The sequence below is a fragment of the Erithacus rubecula genome (genome assembly GCF_903797595.1).
Source record: "Erithacus rubecula genome assembly, chromosome: 5".
Taxonomy (NCBI): domain Eukaryota; kingdom Metazoa; phylum Chordata; class Aves; order Passeriformes; family Muscicapidae; genus Erithacus; species Erithacus rubecula.
Genome location: NC_136687.1, coordinates 9,759,645 through 9,776,933, shown reverse-complemented (window position 1 = coordinate 9,776,933; position 17,289 = coordinate 9,759,645). Strand labels below are relative to the sequence as shown.

General features: G+C 38.4%; 1 protein-coding gene across 5 annotated transcripts in view; it reads left to right on the top strand.

Annotated features, from left to right (window-relative positions):
• Nucleotides 1-17,289, top strand: part of SORCS2 (sortilin related VPS10 domain containing receptor 2) — a 530,132-nt gene that overhangs the window by 278,006 nt on the left and 234,837 nt on the right. The gene's annotated exons all lie outside the window — the stretch shown is intronic.

Sequence of the window (17,289 nt, the reverse complement as noted above, 5' to 3'; positions counted from 1 at the left end):
GTGCTTAGGCAAGAGAGCATTACTGAAGGCATATGCAGCACACAAAGAATAATTGAGTGACTCCTTCAATGATACAATATGAAGTGAACTAAAAAACCTCTTGAACTGCTCCCCTGCACGCTTCTGTTGAGATGGAATCAAGTTGGGGAGGAGAAACAGTGATTTTGATTATGGAAATGACTTTTGCTTTGGATGGGAACATGTTCTCAATTGAAATGATTTTTAACCACTTGGACAAACAGATTTCAGGATGAAAACCTGTACTTATAGATGCTTGTCTCTAGTGAATGGCAGTAGGAAATTAACATTTGCATTATGAAGGACTCTTTAAAGAATGAATTGTTAAATTAGAAAGTGTTGTTGTTCTGCATCAGCAGGGATAGTGACAGAGAAATGGAAGAATAATGCTGGAATATTTACTTGTCTCTGGATGAACAAGTGGTTTTCTCTTGACCACAAGGTGTCTGGGGGCTCTGGCTCCTGTGAAAACCTCCATGACTGAGAAGGTCAGCTCTCATTTGATCTTGTCTTCTGCAAGTTCTGCCAAGCTCCTGGGTGTATTTGGTAGTCTCAATGTGGCATATAAACGCTGTCCTGATAGGAATTGTTACCATGTAATTCATGGCCTGTAGACTGAATTCCGTTTTCCATACCTCTCATTTTCTAAACCAGTTGTTTCCTAGGAGCAGACTGGCTCTCTGCTTCTGTCTGCAGGTATTTATTCTGAGGTTAGGAGCTGGCACTGTTTTGTTCTGTGGATGAAATTTGATGGACAGTGTGGTAAGATTACTCCCACAGTGAGGATGAGCTGACAAGCCAATACCATCATGGAATCAGTGAAGGTGCAACCCAAGAGATGGTTGTGGCAGTTAATTTTCCCTCAGAAGTCTTCTCTGTATTTGAGTGTATTTGAGATTGCAGTTGAGTTTGATTTCAAACAGGAAGCACATGGCAGCAGGCTGGGGAGCCAGGTCTTAAGCTGGGACACAGGACATTAAGGAAGCCTCAGGCCTAATTTAAATTCTTGTTCTGCTTGAGTCAAGCAACAGAATATTGTTTTTCTGTGAATATTAGCTCATATTTGAGAATTAATTTATTTCAGTCCTGTCTAGACAAGTCTTTTGTTCATCTTCTACAAATAGACTTCTGCAAATGGCAAAAGGATTTTCCAAATCAACAGATTTTAACTATTTTAACAGAACTCTTGAGGATGGCAGTCAGAATTTATAATCACATACATTAAGGGCAGAACTCTGATTCTCCAAGTCTCCAGGTATCAGGGAAAACTTACCTGAGCTCTGACAGGCCATAAGGAAACATTTCATTTTATACCAAATAAGATACAGGTCAATAATTACTTTACAAATACTCTGAAGCAACTATCATTGATACAGAGCAAACAGTAGAGTAATTTGTCTGACTAACACAATCCAGTGATCCATGATATATTGGTGTATTGAGATGAATTTAGTGTCCATATACATAGAAATCACAAAGTTTGATTCCAAGTGATTTTCTTAGGTAACTTCCTTTTTAAAGGCGGTTTTAAAGGATGGACTGTTTTCTGGCTCCTAACATCTCTTCCCTTCCTGTATACATCTTTGAAGAATATTTATCCTTTTCAGGAAATGAAAATTATCTCACCATGTTCAGTTTCACCTTTTCTCAATGACAATGGAAACTAGGGTGGTAAGAGTGCCAAGTGAGGTCTGCAAGCCCATGGGCCAGTGCTTCACAGCTGAGCTGTGGAACTGCATTGCAGTTGTCTTGTTTTCAATTTGCAGTGTACAGTGATATTTGAAATATTCTGACAGTGATCCCCATATGTAACATTTTTGCAAACAGTTGGCTGCAGACAGCATACCTGATATTTAAAGAATTTGTCTTCTATTTTCTGAGACAGGGCAGCAAATTGACACCAAGTGTTGTTATGCTAAAGGAGAAGATAATAGAAAATTCCAAAGGAAATGCAAATAGGCCGTCTTGAATGTGTCCAAGGATGCCTGACATTGCTATCAGTACTGTTAGTGATGCTGTACTGGCAATTTAGATTAAATCTGTGCCTAGCATGTCCAGTTTTCAAAGTAAGGACTAATGCATTTCTCTCTCCTTGCTCTCCACACTGTCTTGTGTAATCACTACCAAAAACTAAGAATGAAATGAGAAGAAAAAGTAGCAAAAAACAATGCTATTATCATGGGGGAAGCAAAGCAAAGATAGGGAGAAAAGAAAGATTGTATGTGCAATTAGTGCTGTGATAATAATTGGAAATGCAGTTACTAAAGGTCAGCCATCTCCAAAGGCAAATTTTGCTTTTCTGCTCCTAGACTTTGTAGTGGTGGGGGAGGAGCTCAAGGGAAGTAACAAGTAGGGGTAGGGTGGGCAGCAGAGGATAACAGATCATGTTTCCCTCCTCAGGACCTTAGCTCTTCTGATGATGAAGTCCCATGCATTTCTAGAATTGTATGCCTTGCAGCTTATTCACTACAAGGCATGAAAATGCCTCTCTCTTCTTATTTCATTGTACTCTGCCTTTGTGTAACTTGAGGGATTGAGGAACAGCGGAACTAATTCCCTCCCACATCCTTCTCTGCTTTTTTACACATTTACTAAAAAGATAAGGTATTTTTTTCTTCAAAATCTGTACCTAAAGATTTGAAGAGACAGCTGTAAAGCATAAAACTAAAGCCTGGAAAATCTACCTACTATGTGCATAACCCAAGCTGTATTTTCTTAAAGACATTTCATTGAATATGTATCTTAAATGTTCTTCTTTTCTTTCCTTTTATACTTGACAGTATGTGTGTAAAGATGTGAGAGTCTGAATGTGGTGTTACTTATTGTTGTTATTTAGTAAAGCCACAGAGCTGAAATGATAAGTAATCCAAACCTCATAATAATAAGCAGGCATGACTCATGGATTACTCCTAAAGTATTTGTTCCATTAATCCAACTCCACTGTGTGGTTTGAAAGTAATTACATTTTGAATATCAGTGTGAATAACTTAAAGGTTTGGGATCACTTGAAGTTTCTTATCAATCATCAGCTAATACCCCTTACTTATAATTTGCATTCTTAACAGAATAAGTGACTCAAAGCTACTTCTTATTTTATTTCTTTTTATAATTATTTACAACTTCTTTTGATTGCATGGTAATATCCTTCACATTTACATCCTTTTGTGTCTTAGAAGCTACAAGTATCAAGTTTGTTCAATTTTATGCTTTATTGAGGCAAATCCAGAAGTTTCTCTGACCTTTTGTAATATTTGAGGGAATATGCAGCATCTGAAGCTCAGTTGTACTGAATGCATATTTATTTATGTAAAATATGCAAAATATTAGGGGAATCTGAGACAGATCCAAAAACTATAATAAAAAAAATAATTTTTAGCTTTAAGCACTGATCAGAATACAATCCACACCTAGTGTTGATAGCCCATACATGGCCAATACAAACAGGGATATGATATGACTGTTCCTTGTTATGCTAGATTAGTCAGTTCCTGAAGACACAGGGCTTATATGGAGGAAAATTTCTATGGTATTTTATGGGTCATCTGATTGTCATATTTCATATTATTCTTACTAATCTCATGCAGTAGAAGAGGTGGATTTCCAAGCAGGTAAATAAAGAGAGTGCAACTATATTCACACCCAGAATATTCTGACTTGGAAGGGAGCCAAAAGGATCATCAAGTTCAACTCTTAAGTGAATGGCCCATACAGGGTCAAAGCCACAACCTTGGCATCATTAGCACTCTGCTCTAAATTGAAGCAAAAGAACAATTTTTCTTCTGAGACACTTATGCAACAATGCAAATATTTAAGAATCACAAAAGAAAATTACTGCCATATGTAATTTTTTTAATGTAATAATGTTAATGAAGAAAGAAAAGTATTACCACTGGAAAATATTTCCATCCTCCATCATACTCCTTAAGTCTAGCTGTCTCATTTTGTGACTCTGAAGTGCAGGAATGCTGGTTCCATGCTGGTGACAGAGGGAAAAAAAAATCAGTTCTAAACATTGTACATCATGATGAAAGAGCAAACCAGCTTTGAGGCTGCTTCGCAAACTTGTCCAGAACTTGCTCAGTAAGAGGTTAAAAAAAACCAACTTTTTAGATTCTGTAACTGTTTTAGAAAGTGTTTTGCATCTGTCTTCACCTTAAGGTGGCCTGTCTTGGTCTCAAAAAATAATGTTCCTCAGTTCAAAAAAAACCACCCAAAACAACCAAATCAATAAAAAAATCACAGCACAGTTTAAGAATGGTTTTACTTGTCTCTAACTATGAAGTTGAAGAATGAAATTTGTCTCTCTTTTTAAAAGTACATTACAGATGACCCTACTGTCCAAAATCATTCACTATTATTAGATCTTTCCAAACTTGAGATGTGCTGACATCCTGTCTTTAAAGCTCTTGTAAATTCTGAAGTAAACACATTTCAAAGACACTTGACTGTTGGTGTGAAGACAAGGTCAAAGAGTTGAACGAGGTATCCTCCTTGTACAATAAGACTACCTATCAATCAGTTTTACTAGCAAATTCTTAATAAGGAAAAGAGATCAGAACATGACAAAAGTGTGTCTTGGAAAATATATGTGCATGATGTCCATTTTGGTATCCTTGGAATAGTAGCTAATGATGAACAATCATTACATATGACCTGGAAATATGGTTGTCTCCTGTAGGAGAACCTCTTCCGCAGTTTATTACTTCTGAAAATTAGAAATAGAAAAAATCTATTATGTTAAAGTGGTCTGAACTTTTTAATTTAAGTAACTAAACTTAAATGTGTACTGAACACATTTAAGTAACTAAAGTAAGCTTAAATTAGGAATTATCATGTTTTAGTGTTAATAATTCAAGGATGGCAATTTAAAGTCATTAAAAAATATTTCAGTTATTGCATTCACTGACAATGCGTTTGAAAAATACATGCTCAGAAGTTAAGTCATTTTTGTTTTTCAATATGCTGAAAGATTTTGGCATTTTTAAGCTTGGTGTCACTATCTTTAATTTCCCTAAATTTTCTGTAGCACTTTTTCTACAGGGTTAGATGTAGAGATGGGTTAATAAATGGTAATGTTAAATACAGCCAGTGTCCCACTTTAATAGTAGGACACAATCTAAAGTTAGACAGATGGCTCTGCAAGAAGGAATTACCTACTAAGTAAATATATAGAAACAACACAATTGTGACTTGAATATCTCATTGTTATAAACAAGGATATTAAAAATCAGAGAAAATATAAAATGCCTGTGTCATAAAGCACTTCAGGTGCATTCAACAAACAAGGAATGATATATGTGTCTTTAAGATCTATAGTGAAGGTTTTTCATTTAGTCATTATCTCATGATTATAGTGAGAGTTTGTCTCAGTAAAAAGAAAACAATTCATACCTGGAGATCCAGTCTGATCCAGTCTGCACACAAGATACATTTACATATAAATTTACACATATTTATATTACATTTAAATTTATACATATTTATATATGTAAATGTATCTCGTGTGGTGAATTTGGCAGTGCTGGGTTAATGGTTCATTGGTTGATAATCCTTAGAGGTCTTTTCCAACCTAAATGATTCTGTGATTTTATGAGGAGAGGAGATGGCACTGTGTGGTTTTCCATGGGATTTTCCACAAATGTTGGACAGTAGGCATTGAGTGACTCCTTCTGACCACCTTGCTGTTGTTTTCCCCAGTGATAACTGGAACCTGGATTTTTTTGAAAAAACTGCCCTGGAGTGGATATGATTTGGAAATAAGAACAACAAATGTGCCTTAGTCTCTTCCCAAATGCTGGCATGTTGGGTTTTAATTTACTGGTGTAAGATAAAGCTGGTTTCCAAGTCACGTGTAAAAGGTATTTAATAACACGTCTGGTAGAACTAGTGGCTAGAATTTTGGGATCTGTGCATTTATTTGTAGAGTGATTGTGTTATGCTGAACTTTTCCCATGAACTGGAGGCTTGACTGCATGTACCAAAAGCCAAAACTTCCATAGGTTAAATTCCCCAAAGTGGGGATTTAGCGTGGAACCAACAACAACAGAAAAGGAAAAATAAGCTTTCCTTGGACCAATCCTTTTTTTTCCTTCTTTTCATTTAAGCTTGGCTACTTTGGGCAGTTGATCAAGACTGAGATATATGACTGCAAAATGACATTTAGATAAAATGCTTTTGTGCCACTTTTCAGACTTCAAATGTAGAATTTGGATGCAACTATAATTTCAGACTTCACATCCAAAGATTGTGCAGGCTCTGTGTTGTAAGCACTTTTCTTATCAGTAAATGTGAAGGTTTCTTTTGTTGGCTTAACCAACAGTGCTGCCAGTTAGGAACTTCTTTGGAACAAGCACACTCCAAGCACAGTTCAGTTCTGCTGAACTTAAAGCAAAATAACAAAGTTTTTGGTTTTGGTTTGTGAAGTTGGGGATACCCTAGAAAATATGCATTACATTCATTCTCTTTATGATTTGGTGATACTTTGACCGTGTTGGTTGTCTACAGAAAATTACTTTTGATGCACAGTATCTTCAACAAAATCAAGTTATGTAATTTAACTTTTTTAACTGCAGAATCACAAATTAAATGATGTTGGAAGGGAGCTTTTTGACATCACTGAATCCAGCCCCCTTGATCATAGCACGGTAATCTAGATCTTGCCCAGTTGTATTTTGCCTGTCTCCAAGGATGGAGATACCACAAGTTCCACTGTTCATCCACCAGGCAAAAATTTTTTCTTATGTTTAAATGGAGTTTAATGTATTTCATTTTATGTCTGTTGCCTCTTGGCTTGTCACTGCTGCCAAGAAGCATCTGGCTCCATCTTTACACAAATCAATTATTTATATGTATTGTTAAAGTCTCCCTAAGCCTTCTCCAGGCTGACCAGCCCCAGCTCTCTCAGCCTTGCCCTTTGTGATGGATGCTTCACTCTCTAATCATCTTTGTGGCTCTTTGCTGGGTATACTACAATATGTGCCTCTCATTCTGAGGGGCCACATCACTGCAGCTGTATCTCAGCAGTGCTGAGTGGGAAGGATTCACCTTCCTGGACCTGCTGGAAATGTTTTTCCTGATTCAACTTGAGACACTGTCAGTTGCCTTTGCTGCAATGGCACTTTGTTGGCTTAGGTTTGATTTCATGCCCACCATGACCTCCAGGGCTTTTTCTGCCAAGCTGCCTTCCAGCCTGTTGGCCTCGAGGATGTACTGGTGCGTGGGGTTATTTCTTCTCAATGTAGAACTTTCTACCTCACTTTGCTGAGCTTTATGAGATTCCTGTTTGACTGTATCCCACAAGATATATTACTGATTTATCAGCCACTCCTCACAGTTTTGTATATCTATAAACTTACTGCCATCATCCCATGGATCTTTTTCCAATCTTCTTGGACACTGTCAAATTTCCTGGCCTCCATCTGCAGCTGTGTTCTTGGGGACCTTCAACAACCACAAGGCTCGTGCAAGGAAGGAGCCCATCTCCAGCTGACCCAGCCTCAGTGAGAGCCCAGACACCCCAACAGCCCCAGAGCTGCATCCATAACTGGCAGCTCCATCTGAACATCTGAGTAGATGGTAGGGAAAGCAGGAGAACAGGTAATAACCTTCATTCCTAAGAAAGAACTCCTTTTAGACACTTTTTTCTCTTCCTACTCTCCATTAATGTCAGACAATAATGTGATTGAAGTTTTCAGCTTCTTCAGTACTTTGAGTTGTTTTGAATGCTGAGAATTATTCTTATTCTGCGGGTTTAAAGCTGCATTTGAAATTACATCCCAATAATTTATATTGGACCAGGCTTCTGTTAGGGGCAGTTAGTCACCATCAAGTGAACAGATGTATCAGCATGTCACCCTCGTGTATGTCAACCTCCTCTCCCATAAAGCACAGTGGCAGCTGTGGATACACTCTTAGTGCAGCTTTCTTTTAAGAAAATAGATCCAGCTAGGCATGTATTCAGAAGATCCCTTCTACCAAGGATCATTGCATTACTGATTTATTTTTGGAATGGTCATTAACATGGCGTGGAAGCACCATAGCCCCACGTGGAGGTGTTAATGGCCATTAAATTGGCTGCTTCCTGTACTTGTTGCTGTGAAGTGTGATCTTAGTTTGGAAACTCCTGTGTAAATGCATGTATTTGTCTTAGGATTCTGTTTCCTAGCAAGCTGTGACACAGTGCACAATGTGCTGCATTTGCTGTGGCTGGCCCTCTTAACCTGTCAGCATAATTTATGGGAGCACTTCCCGACACCTTCTGCTGCTAATGGTCTCTCAGAGTCCTGCAGAAAAGGCTAGGTCTGCCTCCTAATTTTAAGAGCCATGATGGTGGCACTGTTTGTCTCTTTTCTGGATCTATTTTGGATTTATGTCTGGCCAAGGGTTTGAAAGAGCTGCTATTAAAGCAGAAACATCTGCTGGGGCTTTATGTGCTGCTGGCTTGCCAAGTTCAACAGCAGGCCAAGCTACAGCTGATGGGCTCAGCCCCCCACAGGTGTCACTGCAGTTACAGGAGAGTGACTGTGAGGGAAATTGGGCTGCTGAAAGCTCTAAACAAAATAAATAAATAAGTAAATAAAACCCCTTCAGCAACTGTAGAAGGCTGTTAGGAGTTTATGGTTGGGGTCATTAGCAAATAACAAAAACAAATCTTGCTGAAGTGGTTGGTTGTGAATCTCTGAATCCCCTGGTGTCCCTGGTTGCTGCAGCACCCTGAGATGTGCCTCCTTCCATTCCTACCTGCAGGCTTCCCACTGTGTTCTGCAGCCCAGGCAGCACAGACACACAGTGATTTTTAAATGCTGTTAGGAAAATCTGGTTTTGTTTAACCATCTGAGTGTTTACAGGATTCAGACACATCCTGGCAATCTTGTTTACAGGCAGACATGGGTGAGGCAGATGATTGTTTTGATTGTTTTTGAAGGAGAGGAATTCAAAACAATGCTATAAAATTCCTTGTAAAGGTTTTGTTCTGGTGCAATTGTAATAACTTGAAATAATCACTCATTTGACAATGGGGACATGGGAACTGACACCTTGGATGAACTTGAGCTGCATCTGAGCACTGCCCAGCCTCCATCCCGGGTGTGCACTCGCAGTTTCAGAGAAGCATGCCAGAAAACTCACAACAGGCAACAGTCAGTCTCTAAAACATTTCCAGAGTCTGTTTCTCTGTATTTACTTATTGTTTAGAATTTTTATTATTTTAAAAAATGTCCAGTTATTCCCTTAAGTTTTGCCAATCATTTGGCTTCAGGTGCAGAATACTACAGTCAAATTACTGACAAAACATTGACTTAATTTACCTTTTTATAAAGTGCTGCACCTGGCCATATAGTTCATTTTCTCTCTCACCTCCCCCACAGCAATCATAAAATGGAGGTCTGAACTTTAGCAGCAAAAGCTAAAACTGCTACAAGTGGAGTTAAAGAAGAGTTCTGCTTACTGAGGAGTGAGTAGAAGACTCTTATAGTTGGCAGAGCCCATTGCTAGAGGAATAGGCAATTGCATGTGAATGTGCATATGCAATTTATTACATTATTATCAGTTCCTTTTAAATTTTGTAAATGTTCCTATTCCAACCAGTTCTATCCAGTGATTACAAGAAAATTTGCTGTTCTGGTCAAAAAAGCACAAGGCCAAATTCTCTCATATATCCCAACATGTTTCTTGCCTTCCAATAAGCTGCCTGACTGAAAAATAAAGTTGTTTCAGAAATATTTCAGCTGTGTTTAGTGGTTTAAATAAAAAAGCCTGGGCTATGGGAAATGCCTAGCATTTTTCCATGGTAGAAAATTTTAATGTTCCTTGCAAACCTCAAGAAAATATTCTTGAACCATCTCCTTTCCCCAAAGAACACAAGTATGTGAGATAAGAAATAATTCCTTTGTAATTACTCATTTCCCCTCACTACAGTCATAAAAGAGAAATCATACTGGAAGTGATTTATGTATGTTTCCACTTCTGGCAATATAGTTAGTAAGCATAATTTTAGAAAACTGCATTTTAGCAACAAAGACTTATTTTTCTAAACAAAAATAATCTAAACAAATAATACCCTACCAAAACTAAACCCAACCTTTTTTTCCAAAGATGGTTGTCTAAATAGATGAAAGGAAGTTAGCCTTATGTAGGAAGTATTAATTTGTTTTGTAGGTAGTAATTGCATAGTTAAGTAAATAGTTAAGTCTCTCAATAGCAAACCTCCTAAATGCTCCATGATAGACTCCATTCCTTGCTGAGTGCTGGACTTGCAGCCGCTGAAACTGCATCTACACAGGGCTGTTTCTGGGCATAAATGCTTGCATACTAACTGTTAGTTTCACAATACATTGAATCTAGTGAAGAAAGTGTGGTAAGAAATTGATCTTTCCTTTTTTCCCACAATTTCATTCTTGTTTTCTACTCCCTCATGTAAGTCACTGGAACTGATTGTGGGAAGGGACTGTAAACAGCATTACTGAAATTATCTAAAAGCAAGACTTCAAAACCACTAATTTGACTGTGAATTATTTCAATAGGTTTGCTTTTAACAGGAACAAATGACTGGGGGAATTTTAAATTTGCCCTTAATGTACCCCTGTGTCCCTTGAGGGCAGCGTGATCCAGCGCATGCCCCAGCTCTTCCATGGCTGCAAAGCTAAGGAACAAATAACCCAGAGCTTTTGCTTTTTGCAAAAGTAAGACATAACCCTGTCTTGCTGGCGGTGTCTTGTCTGCTTTGTCACTGTGACACTGCTTGTTTCATGGCTGAGTGGATTCATCACGAGTATCTGTGTACTGTGAGCGTGGCTACAGGCTGTACCTTCCAACACGTACTGTCAGCAAGTGCTGCGTGCTGGTGATGGAATTAATGCACCCAGGCAGTAGTTTCAGAATAGGTGTCTGACCTAAACTAACACGTTCTGAGAGGGAAGGAGATGGCTGCAGCTAATAGAAGCTAATGTGATGTTTTGCCAGCCTGTAGAATATAAAAGCTAATTGTTGGAGCTGTGCAGCAAAGTAATGAGGGGCTTGAAAATGTAGCTGATAAGCAAAGTGATTATAGGCTAATGAGCAGGATGTTTGTGGTATATTGAAGGACTAATGAAGGTCTGCAAAAGATAACTGTGATGGTATATGGTGAGATGTGCAGAGTAGGAATGCTTAAATACAGCACAGAAAGGTGTGTAGTAGGTACTAAAGACACAATGCTGCTCACTATAGGAGTTTGAGCATGTGTGTGTGTGTGCATTGTGAGATGAAGAATTAACCAAAACCAGCACCTGATAAATGCATGACAGAAGATACTAGTAAGGGAAAAAGTAATATGTGAGTACACATTGTATAAGGCAGGTATCTCCATCGAGTAAAACCCCCAAAGAGCTCTATTACTGTCCATGTTCTCTCAGGAGAAAATGTGAATGGTTGCTGTCCTTGTGCAAAGCATTGGGTCCAGACAGCTCTGAGACAGGATAGTTTCTGGAAAGCATGGACTTCAAAACACTTTCTTCAAAGGTGATTGCAACGGGGTAGGAGATTGGAGGCTGGTGTGCCAGTCAGGGGGTACCCAGTCAAGGTTGGTACCGTGTGGTGTCAGAGGCTGGGCACACTGCAAAATAGGGTCATGTCTTATTCATCACTGTGGTATTAGCAGTTAGAGCTCCTGAGGAGAGATTTGACTCCCTAAAGTCACCTGCCATGGTAATCCTGGCTTTTACTGTTGGCTACAGAGCACTGTTTTTCCCTCCACTGTGGCCAATTGATTTGGTATGTTTAAAGCTTTGAATTAAAGTCCAGTTCTAGAATATGTGATGTTTATGATCCTCCTTGAGTCTTCACTTGATGCAAATGCAGTCTTTTGGGTTATTGTTTTTTTCCCTGTGGAATTTTTTAGGTCAGCAATTTGCAGTCAAATATATATGGACATTAATACCTGTAATTATTGGAAGAAGTCTCTATAACTGTATAAATGCAAAGTGGCACCATGTCCTGTGTACAGCAGAGCATTACATAATAGGTCAGTTCAACTAAAAAGGCATTTGTGATTACCAAGAGCTCTTAAAAATATCTTTGATCAGAATGTGATCAGTATATTATATCAATAACTGATAAGTAAAAATGGGACATGTTCATCTGTAGTGTTTTTGGGAAAAGAAGGTAAACTGTCTATTGCCTAAATTGGAGTAGCTAAAATATTTATATGTTACCTCTTGCCTACACCATTGACTCTTTAGTGTAAAACTGGATTAAGGAAGAAGCATTTCTGTATTTTTGGTTTTGGGAGGAAAAACATGTAATTTCCAAAAGGCTTAATTTCCTGGAAAGTAGAGAGAGACGTATTTCCAAAAAGTACTCCAGCAAAGCTGATAGCTGATTAGTAATCTGTTAATTGGATTGCTGGGTGTTAATTGGATTGCTAGGAGTCCTACTCTTCTACAGCCTTTGAAGAAGCTTTCATCTGCATGAATTCCTCAATATATGAGTTGGGTGTTGGAATCCAATGTTAGAATGTGTTTGTACTCTGAAGAAAGGCTTTGGGGTTTTGGAGGTTTTTGGTTCTGTTTGAAAGGATTTTATGAGGCTAACCAAAGCCTCTGCAATTTCCATGTTGGATGTGTAAAAGCACTTGAAGACCTCTGTGCTGTTTAAGTGAAGAAGATGTGAGTTAGTTTTCCATTTCTTTAGTGATGCTCCTCTGGTTTCTTCCCTCCAGTAGGTTTGTTCTGGTATTTGTTGTTGGGAGCTCTGATGTATCTGTTTTAGATACTCCATCAGCCAGTTCTTCATTACTCTGCTGTAGTTATCTATTTTCCTTACAGACATTTGAGGTATAGTCGACTGTGCTGTGTCTATTATTCAGGTGAGGGACCAGAGCACAAAGGAAATCCTACTGTTAGATGTAAGTCTGCCACAGACCAAGAACCTAATGTCATTTCCCCTGCATTTTAAAGTTCATGCTGCAAATCTTGGACTGTTTTGCTGACTGAAAGGAGGGGAAGGTGGGAAGATACATTTGCAAGAGTCTGGAGAAAATTAAGTGGGAAGCAATCGAGTGAATTTTATGTACAGATCCACTCTGCCTGGATTCTCTAATGTGCATCTCAATCAGATATTTTTTCAACATTTTTCAAACTAATTATCTAAGCCAGCAGATCTGCTGTATCCTTTTCTTTCAAAGAATTTTTTTGTTGTTTCACCAGTTTAGTAACCCATGAGTCATTTCAAATCTCTTCATTGTTGTCTTCCAGGATTCTAAGTTAATGGATCTTATACAATATGACTCATTTGACTAGAATGAATCTTGCTTGTGTAAGTCTTCAAAAAGAAAAAGTGGAGGAAATCTGATGAGCATGTGTGTTAAGTGCTCCAACCATTCTCTTTCTAGTGTCTCTTCATGAAAAAAAAAAAAGAAAAAAAAAAAAAGGAAGGAAGCTTTTATTCTTTTTTTTTGGCAGTTGATGTGCTCTTTGAGTATTACATTTGATTTGGGAATGCAATTTGCATCTCTAAGAATCTTCATTAACATCTTACTATATTGATTTAAATTTTTCTTATATATTTTAAAATATCTACTTGTAAATATAACCTGGGAAAACAACTAACAATGAGCAATGTTGAATCATAGGTGTGAGTCACCAGGGGAGAGCTGTATAATGATAGTGAAGTTCAGAAAGGCAAACATTTGGTTCATGTCTCTTATGGTATATGCTAAATTTCTTCTTTCTCCATATTTCTGTTGGAAGATATCCAGATCCAGTGTTTAGGTACAGTTTCAAATTATGTTAGACATAGATTTATTTTAGGTCAGATCTAAAAAAGTTACATTTTTGAGGATGAGACCCAAATTTACATAGGGACTTTGAGACTTTTATTTCATCAGGGTACATTTCTCTACCACTTGAAAGTTTTCCCAACTGTTTTTTTGAGCTCACAATATTAAGCTAAAAAGACCTAATTATGTCTGTGCTGTAATATCATTGTATGATTTTGAGGACTCTTATCTGAACATGCTGTTCTTACAAGGAGAACTGTGGTTTTTTCCCATAAAGAAAAAAGAAATATAGAAGACTAGCACATATTTCAGCAGAAATATGTACATTACTTCCAAAGAATCTCCTACTCAGCCACAAGCTGTCAGGCTCAGGTTGTGTGATGTCTGCATCAGTATGTGAAGTAATCATGTTGTCTCACCATCCAATGGTTCTATCACCTGAGTACTGGAAGATGTGTTTCCTGTGAATTCTCCACTGAGTTTTGTTCAATGAAGAAACATCCTTGTGATCTGTAGCCTGTAGTGCACAGGTGGATACACAGCAGCAGGAAGCAGCCTGTGTATAGCTTGCTGTTTCTGCTGCAATGTCTCACATAAAGCCAAAATCCTAATTAACTGTGTCCAGATCACTTAGAATTGCAGCTCAGACACTTCTGTACAAAGGCAGTCTGTACACTTGCTCTGGTTTATGGAGTTCTGCTGTTGTGCTGCCACTTCAAATAAACCATGGTATAGGAGGAAGTTTTACTTTTCTCATCAGGTGCATGTATATCATTTTCCATCATAACTTGAAATATCTTTTCATGATTTTTAGGGAGGAAAATGAATATGTTTATCCTGATAAAAACAGATTACTCATGTGGGCTTTTTCTATCTCCTTAACACTCTTGACACAGCATGAGTTTGATTCCTAACAGGAAAAAAAATATCTCACTAAGGCTGGAGAACTGTAAAGGACTCCTCTCCTTAATTTTGTGCAAGTACATTTTGAAATATATATTGAAATAGGCATGCACTGAGATCATAGAATTCATCCTCCCCACCCTGTCTATAACTCAGTGGTGCAATTAAAGGATGTTCTGTTCTAGCTGCATGCTGCAAAATGTTAGTTCTTTATATATGCAGAGTCAAAACTTGGAAGTTATATCATAGGTAAAAAAGTCAAGGTGGCCTGCTTTCTCTGGATTACAGTACATTTGGAAAACCAATTATTTTGCACAGTGTCTCCTTTGAATGATGTCCTTGAGCTATGTCCTCTTGTGTATGAATAGCTCAAAGAACAGCTGACATTCCTGGGCTCTCTCAAGTCTGGACTATAGTAAAAAAAGATTTGGAAGTCAGAATACATTTCTCCATAGATCCACAGATCTTCTTTCAGTCATGGTCTTCCTGCTTAGGCATGGTGTACATTTTTTGAAGATACAATTGCTTATTTTCTCAGAATTGAACTGGATTTTTTTTTCCCCTTGATATTGCTAATTCTTACCTAAAAAAAAAAAAAAAAAAAAAAAAGATATTTTTGACCGTATAGTTTTATTACATTTGTCTGGAAATACCATAGTTGTCATAGCGCTCTCTTGTTAAAACCTTGTTCTTTCTTTGCAGTACTTTCTATAAGTCATGAGAATGAGAAGGGAAAGTTTTGGACTGGAACTTTTTTATCTTGGAACTTACTTATCTTTTTTGGGCTTCCTGCCTGTACTCTTTTCACATACTGACACAGTTGCCATGGTGTCCCTCACATGGTGTCACTCTCCAGTGGTCCCATTGTATTAATCCTGGAACTGCCTCTTCAAAGTAAATTGAATCATCTTCAAGGTTCAGAGAATTATTCCAGGCTGTTATTACTGGGCTAGCCACCGACCTGATATTCTTCCCTCAAAGAGAACAGACTAAGTTATATTTCCATCATGCATTCTTGTTCTGCATGGTTTCAGTACATCTGTCTGAAGTTGGTGTTTTAAGTCTTTGCTTGAATTTCTTTCTGTCAAATACCACTGGCAAATTAGGTTTAGCACTGTCCATTCTATTCTCCTTAGAATTTTAATTAGTTCTGTGCTGAATGCTGAGTTGTACTGCAGTTGAATGTGTTTGATATCTACATATTTATTTATCAAAATTTAATTGCTATGGTTTAGTTAATTCTCTAATGCATTGCTGTATACCTGCAAAGAAAGCAACATTGGGGGGGGGGGGGGGAACCCAGATCAAATCTATTTAAATAATGCTATAAAATGGTTAAACTCTCACCTTTAGGCTGTGAGGATGACCTGAGTGTCATAGTCTCATCACCAACTGGGTTTTTTAACTGGTGGAGAAGGTAGAAAAATAAAGTAAACATGAACCTTTCTTGGTATTCCTTAGGACCAGTTCCAGGCATATCACAAGCCCACTGTGCTTGCTGATGCCAAAGACATAGAAAGGTGCTCCATGGCAGCAGCTGAACGTTCCTCTATCTTGTGGAAGGCTGGATTGGTGAAAGCAGGAGGTGCCTCTGGCTTCACACAACATACCTTCCAACTTTAGTGGTATTCTGGGTGGCACTGGGACGTAGGTGAGATGCCCATGGCAGCCCTCTGTGGGCATGAGTCCTTCAGGGAATAACCCACTGCACATGGCTTGGAGAAGACCTCAGGCAGTGGCTTCTTTCAATGTACCAGTCAGTGAGCGATTTGGGTTTTCACTGTTCTCTCATTGTACTCAGTCATGCTCCTACAAACTTCAGCAGTGCCCTGGGTGAGGAGCATGAGGCAGCAGAGCCTGCTGGGAACAATGAACAAGGTAGAAAGGGGCTGTGGGGCAGAAATCCCTGCACAGGCAGTGCAGTGTCACACTGGGAGGGACAGTCTTTTGAGTTGTTGAGCTCCCAGTTGTTTGAGTGATGAGCTCCTGGGCAGGGTACCTTCAGCCCTGTTTGTCATTCCAGGGAGAGAAAGGGCATACATATAGAGGGAAGTCCTTACACCAACTCTCTGTCCTAGGGAGTGCTTCTTGGTGACAGAGGGGCATGTGCCTTAGATGTGTCTGAGTCCCTTTGCAAATGCAAAATGAGTAACTGCAAATATGGAGAGGGCGTATGGTACAATTTGATCCTAAACAGAACAAGCAAGGCTTCAGCTGAAGTGATTTAAATTTGGATGTGACTTGCTTTGAATTTCTCTAACTTTTCTTTCCACTAACATTTTGTATGTCTGTTATTTTTATAATTTACATTGGCAATACAACTGCAGAACGTGGATGTCATTTTTCAGTGCTGGCTTTTCAGAAATATGGAACAAATTCTGCAGAGTGCCCACATTTGAAATACTCATGGAGACGTGTGTGTGACATACTGATGCCCACATACCGACTTTTTTTTTTTTCCTTAATTCAAAATTTAGTGATCCTCTGAAAAAGAGCTGGGGGAGTGGATGGGTTACCTTTATTTAGTACTAATTCTGCTAGAGGTCTAATGTGAGTCTTCCAGATCTCGGGCCAAATTCTTCTCTTATGCAACAGCAAGCTCTGAAGTCAACTCT